The sequence below is a fragment of the Chelonia mydas genome, chromosome 1 (assembly GCF_015237465.2).
Source record: "Chelonia mydas isolate rCheMyd1 chromosome 1, rCheMyd1.pri.v2, whole genome shotgun sequence".
Taxonomy (NCBI): domain Eukaryota; kingdom Metazoa; phylum Chordata; order Testudines; family Cheloniidae; genus Chelonia; species Chelonia mydas.
The window spans coordinates 136,550,318-136,557,437 of NC_057849.1; the positions used below are offsets into that span (position 1 = coordinate 136,550,318).

The 7,120-nt window shown below is 39.7% G+C and overlaps 1 protein-coding gene across 1 annotated transcript in view; it reads right to left on the reverse strand.

The window, feature by feature from the left end:
• Positions 1–6,837, reverse strand: part of SCML2 (Scm polycomb group protein like 2) — a 150,269-nt gene extending 143,432 nt beyond the window's left edge. The window contains exon 1 of the mRNA XM_043537923.1: positions 6,773–6,837. The gene's annotated coding sequence lies outside the window, so the exon portion shown is untranslated. The remainder of the gene's footprint in view (positions 1–6,772) is intronic.
• Positions 6,838–7,120: the final 283 nt, after the last annotated feature.

Genomic DNA, 7,120 nt, shown 5'->3' on the forward strand with positions numbered 1-7,120 from the left:
GCCGATTATGCAAAGAATATAATAAATAGATAAGGCACCAAGTGTTGCAATAAATATGTACTTCTTAAGGATGAGCCCAATTCTGCTTCCATTACAGTCAGGAGCGTTGAAGACTGTGTATTAGCTGTCATTTGACTAGTGTACTAAGAATTACAAACACTACTCAGAGGACGAATGGATAACTAGTTTTAAATTACTCATGTATGTATTTGAAAAGAATATGATTTTCTAGAGATCACAGAATTTAACCACTGAGAGATGCCAACACAGACATGAATAATAGGGTAGATGTCATTCTTCAAATTAACAGCACCTATTTTTATTGCAGCTACATGAAACCCAAGTTAATTAGGTTTGTCCTGCTAAGTGCCATTGGCAGCTCATAGCTGTCAGTCACTATTTTTAAAAATGATGACAGACATGATTTGCCAGTAACTCTCAGCTTGCAGGCCGCACAAGTTATTTTTGTTAAAAGTTTTTTTAAATATTTTAAAAAAAATGTATAGTTTAAACAGAGTGTATATCAGTGAAGAGTTGTTACAACAAGTAGTTTCATTCATTTGGGTTTATTAAGAGCAGATGTTTCTTCCCCATATGGGTGTCCCAAGATCAATATAGATCTCAGGACTTGTGGGTATAGGAGGCAGAAACCACCCTCCCCCATCATTTCCACAAAGGGACAAACATAGCCCCATTAATCTCTTTAATGAGTAAAGTGAGAGGAAACTAAGGGTGACCTGTGATTTGAAAACCTTGGGCCTGATTCTACAGTCCTTATTGAAGCTAAATTCCTATTAATTTTCATAGGATTTTTACTCAAGGAAGCCCTTAAACAACAACAACAACAAAAAAAACCTTCAAGAGGTTAGCACTGATAATAGCCAGGTAGTTCAAGGTTACAACACCCAAAAGAACAAAATAAAAAGCAACTATTTTAAAATCAACATAGCCAGTCTGATTTCCAAGAACACTAGGAATGATGTAACTGCAGATGAAGAACTCCTCATAATTAAATTGTTTTATTGTAAAATCCAGAAATAGTTCTTACATATACAGCCTGCTCTTGAATTTCTTTTAACAGATAACAGGTTAAGAGAAAAAGGGAGGTAGTGGGGAAAAGAAAGATGTATTGCCTCTATTTCAACTAGATCTCATTTTTTAAGAGAGGTTTACCTAGTGCTAGATAAAAATACGTTGAGAATCTAGACAATCTCCAAATTATCTAGAAAAAGGGGCTATTAAAATTCTGATATCATAAAATACTGATTATCAGTATGAAGGAGGAAAAAAACCTAGCAAGATAATATAAGTAGAAGGATTTTTAATATATAACAGGCTCCTTAAACAGCACTCACCACTTATTTTACTACTGGTGTGTTTCTGTGCATGAGAGAAAAATGAGAGAAGAAAAGAAATACAGTTGTGGGGGAAAGAGGAAGGCATGACCTTATTAAATAGAACAATAATGAGACATTATTCAAGTATATCAGAAGGGAACGCTGAAAGAGCCAGTGCATCTGCTGGACTACCAGGGAGTAAAGAAAGCAAATAGAATCTAAGAAGGATGAAGACATTGAGAAAAAAAAAAAAAGCTTTCATCAAAGGATGCTGGAATGGTACCTACCTGAGTTCTACTCTTTTCAGGTAATAAAGATTAAATACGGTCACAGATTGAGGAGTCAAAAGAAGAGGTGTTGGAACAAATTGACAAGTTAAAGGACAAGACACCAGGATCAACTAATATTCATAAAGCACATAACGGCCATACTGGGTCAAACCAAAGGTCCATCTAGCCCAGTATCCTGTCTTTTGACAGTGGCCAATGCCAGGTGCCCCAGAGGGAATGAACAGAACAGGTAATCATCAAATGATCCATCCCCTGTCGCCCATTCCCAGCTTCTGGCAAACAGAGGTGAGAGACACCATCCCTGCCCTTCCTGGCTAATAGCCATTGATGGACCTATGTTCCATGAACTCATCTAGTTTTTTTGAACCCTGTTATAGTCTTGGCTTTCACAACATCCTCTGGCAAGGAGTTCCACAGGTTGTTTGTGCATTGTGTGAAAAAACACTTCCTTTTGTTTTAAACCTGCTGCCTATTAATTTCATTTGATGACCCCCAGTTCTTATGTTATTTACTTTCTCCACACCAGTCATGATTTTAGAGACCTCTATCGTATCCCCCCTTAGTTGTCTCTTTTCCAAGCTGAAGAGTCCCAGTCTTATTAATCATATAGAAGCTGTTCCATACCCCTAATCATTTTTGTTGCCCTTTTCTGAACCTAGACTCAATCAGCAGCAGGATGAAAAACAGAGCAGGAAGGAAGGGGCCTCTACTGAAGTGTCTTGTCACAACCCCTCCTCCCCATTAGTGTAGCACTTTGACATTTGCCTGGGGATAAGTGTATATGGGGAGGCTATAGTGGGGATTTTTGTGAAGAGCAGACATGGGAGGATTTTTTACACCAACATTTAATGTGGGTTGTTTGATTTGTTCAGGTGAGGATGGTGTTGTTGTGTTTTGTTTAAGGGTGAGGTTTAGTCTTTTTTTCTGTGTGTTGGGGAAGATTTAAGGACTGTGAGCTTTACTCTTTCCCCTACTCTCTTCTGGAGAGATTTCTGAATGTTTGTATAGTGAGCTTAGACTAAGATCTTCAGGTTAGGGATCATATCTTTTAACTTGTAACTTTGTAAACCTCTATGGCCTGGTATACAAATAAAGATATACATGCAATGTTTGTTCTATCCAATTCCAGCTAATTAAGAGGCTCAACTTTCTAGTTCACCTTTTCCCTGCAACAGGTGGCATTAACATGTAGTAAAGTGAATGATCAAGACTTCTAAGTAAGTTTTCAAACAGATGGCACCACAGTGCAATCTAAAAAGCTAGGCCACCACCTACATCAGGACATTCTTGCTAGAATATCTGATTGTGGTCAAATAGGCAGTTGTCATAAATATAAAAGGAAGGGTAAACACCTGTAAAATCCCTCCTGGCCAGAGGAAAAAGCCTTTCACCTGTAAAGGGTTAAGAAGCTAGGATAACCTCGCTGGCACCTGACCAAAATGTCCTATGAGGAGACAAGATACTTTCAAAAGCTGTGGGGGGAGAAACAAAGGTTCTCTCGGTCTGTGTGATGCTTTTGCCTTGGACAGAACAGGAATGGAGTCTTAGAACTTAGTAAGTAATCTAGCTAGATATGCGTTAGATTCTGATTTCTTTAAATGGCTGAGAAAATAAGCTGTGCTGAATGGAATTGATATTCCTGTTTTTGTGTCTTTTTGTAACTTAAGGTTTTGCCTAGAGGGATTCTCTATGTTTTGAATCTAATTACCCTGTAAGGTATTTACCATCCTGATTTTACAGAGGTGATTCTTTTTACTTCTATTAAAATTCTTCTTTTAAGAAACGGATTGCTTTTTCATTGTTCTTAAGATCCAAGCATTTGGGTCTGTGGTCACCTGTGCAAATTGGTGAGGATTTTTATCAAACCTTTCCCAGAAAGGGCGGGGGGGGGGGGGAAGAGAACATTTGGAAGGATTTGGGGTGGGGGGGGTGAAAAAGACGTTTCCAAACAGACTCTTTCCTAATAATAATACCGGTTAGACGTTTGGTGGTGGCAGCAAAAGTCCAAGGGCAAAAAGGTAAAATAGTTTGTACCTTGGGGAAGTTTTAATCTAAGCTGGTAAAAGTAAGCTTTGGAGCTTTTCATGCAGGTCCCCACATCTGTACCCTAGAGTTCAGAGTGGGGAAGGAACCTTGACAGCAGTCAAATGACATTATTTGACTGGTCAATTGACCAGCTTGCCAAGCCTACTCTAAGGCATCTGGTAGTGGTCATTGTCAAAGGATACTGAACTAGATCAACTATTGGTCTTATTCAATATGGCAATTCCTATGCTCCTAAAGAAGGAGAGCTTTGGTGACAAATACGGATTGGGTGGAAATTGGGGGGCGGGGGGGAAATATTTCTAGTTGAAAGGCCAGGCAAGAGAAAAAATGAATAAATAATGTACCAAGACTCTGAATTGTAAGAGTGCTATTTTTCATACACTTAATGTTTTCCCCTCCTGTTACAGATAAGTTCTTGCACACTTAAAAACAAAAGACTTAAAATTTTTCCTTCATTTTTTTTTTTTCTCCTATAATTGCCTGTGAAGTTACTGTCAGGATAGTGAAACATTGATTTTGAAGGAAAAAAATCTCATATACAAGTAAAGAATTCTATGGACATGGGGCCTAACCTGTGGAAGTCAGTCTTTCCATTGAGCTTTGGATCAAGATCATGATGCAGAAAAGCTGGGTTCTCATCCCAAGTGGAATGGGTATATACATGCAGTTAGGAACCTTATCTCTTCTCCTCATCTGCATGGGGTGGGAACTCTCTAAAAGAGGATCCCATTGTTGCCTGTTACAACCCCAGTGGCTCGTTGGGCTGTCCATGGAAGTAGATAAGTCCTCAGTCTAAGATTTTTAACATTCTCCTCCAGAAATTATTTGTCACAAAAGACTTCTTTATGTCAGGTAAAGATCTCTCTCCAGGCTTGTGTACTTTTTTTTTTTTTAAAAGAAACAGAAGTTTCTTGCTAATACTGGTAAGGGTGGAACAGGCTGTGGAAAACCTCCCAGTGTGACAAGGATTATCATAAGTCATTCCATTGCTTACTGGAAAACAAAAATCTTTGCTTGAGTAGTCTTTAATATATTTCACTAGACCTGAAAAATATCTTAGGGTGCTGCTGTAAAACCACCACCTCATTATTAGTAACCTACTTAAAAATGGTTTGCTGTGAAAATAAACTTTTAATAAATAGTCTGGAAACAAGAGCCCAGATTCACTGGACTGGTTGACCTAAACTGGGTGCAAGAGAGGAGCAGCTGACAAAGGTGTCTTGGGTTCACTGGGCACTATCCCTGTCCATAGCATGGCTGCTCTCTAGTTTGTGCCAGCTGCTAGCAACCCACAGGAGCCTCTCTTTTCACCAAGGATCAGCGGAGTTCTGGGGTGCCCTGGCCATGCCTCCTGAAACCAGCAGCCTTCATCCATGGAGGATTCCTCTACACAGGGGAAATTTGCCTCTAGCCAGAAAAGCTGGGTTTAGGCTGTGCCTTAATAGAAGAGAATTCAGCCCAGAATGCATAGATAAAAGACAGTGATAAAACTGTTGGGGATCAAATTGGTTGTGACCTAGAACTCCATAGACCTGAGTCCACAAAGCAGCACATTTTGGCTGTATTATTAGAGTTGAAAAGTACCCACCTATGATCTAATAAGAATAGAGAGCAGGTCTACATTTAAGCACTACAGTGGTGCAGTGCTGTAATTAAGACTCTACCTACATTGATGGGAGAGCTTCTCCCATCAGTGTAGGTACTCCACCTCCCTGAGAGGTGGTAGCTATGTTGACAGGAGAAGCTCTCCCATACAGCACAGCGCTGTCTACACCAGGGGTTAGGTTGGTATAATTGCATCGCTCAGGGCTGTGGATTTTCCACACCCCTGAGCAACATAGTTATACCAACATAAGTTTGTAAGGTAGACCAGGCTCCTATGATCCCGTTTAGGTAACCCCAAGTAACTTTTAGAAAAGTTAAGCAATGTTTGAGAAATGAGGTTGTTTTCTGCTGTTTAAACATGCCATTAGCTCAGGTTATTTTAGGCTTAAGTCAGAAAGCTTTATTTCTAGTGCTTTTTTGATGTGACTTGTTCATTAAAACAACCCTTGCAAAAAGGCCCCACAGAGTTCTTAGTTGAGCCAGTCTTGAGATTCCCTCCTCACAAGAAGCCTGAGGCACTTAATGCTTGACTTGCACAGAGAGGATGTGAAGGAAGTAAAAATGCATCTATTCTTATGATTACACTGACTGTTAAAAGCACAGTAAGCTCATTTGTAATGGGTTTATGATTTCCTTGGCTTCAGCAGTTAAAGGAAACAATCAGAACACATATACCCTTGACAGCTGTTCTGCTTCAAAATAACTATTTTCCCCTCAGATAAATACGCAAGGAGGGAGAGGTAAATCTTTAGGTTATGTTGTGCTATTAAGAGGCTGTGTATGTATGTCATAGTTAGAGGAAATGACTGGGAACCTGAACAGAATCAGGCTGAGCTATTGTCTCTTGTGTGACTTTGTGGCAGCAGTCACTTGACCTTTTGGGGAGGGGGAAATCTTAGCCAGCACATCTGAAAATAAATCAGGATTGCTTTGAAAACCAGATGCTGCATTTGACCTGAAGTTTCCAAGATAAATAAGTTACCTGTTCCAAACAAAGACCCTTTCAAAATACCACTTTGATTCTGCCCAAACGCATGATTTTTTCTCATAGCAAGGTTTCTGTAATGAGGCTTCCAGTTACATTAAACCAGACTTGTACTCTTAAGAACTCTCATTTAATATTACTCAGAATGCCTAATTGCCATTATGCAAGTGATGTTATAAGCCCTGATGATGGCACTTCCATTGACTTCAATATATGTAGGATCAAGTCAAAAAAAGGGTTGAGTTCTATATTTTCCTTTGATTCCTCCAAAATATATTTTAAAAAACGCATACCAAAATATTTCCTACGTGGTTGAAAAACAAGAACTATCGCTTAGCCAAACCTGTTAGCCATATTTGTGGTCTTGTTGAGTTGTTTCCATTAGAAGGAGAAAATAATGAGAGTCAGGTATTCTGGTGCAATCCTGTTTATTTACCAGAATGTCCATAAAGTCCTATTTCTCTGAACACATTCACAATCAAACAGTAGAAGTCAGTTTTCTTACTCACAGTTCCAACCCTGCCTTTTCAGCCATGCCACAAAAGCTCTGTCTACTGGCTTTCAGCTTCTTCCATCCACAGACCCACATAGCTCTGTCAGTCCCCGGGCCCTGCCTTTATCCATCCCCAGGGGTACTCCTCAGATTGTATGGCCCAGCCTTTTCCAGGTCTTGCATGTAGTTTAGTCATGGGGCAGTGGTTTCTATTGTTTCAGCTATCAGTAAACCAAAGGGCAATTAACTGCTGCCTCATTTTGCCTGAATGAAAGGCAGCTAGCATGCCCGTCAGCTTCCATAAAGTTTGTGACTTCCCATGGATCAAAGACACACTTGCTGGGAGCCACCCAGTTTCCAGTAT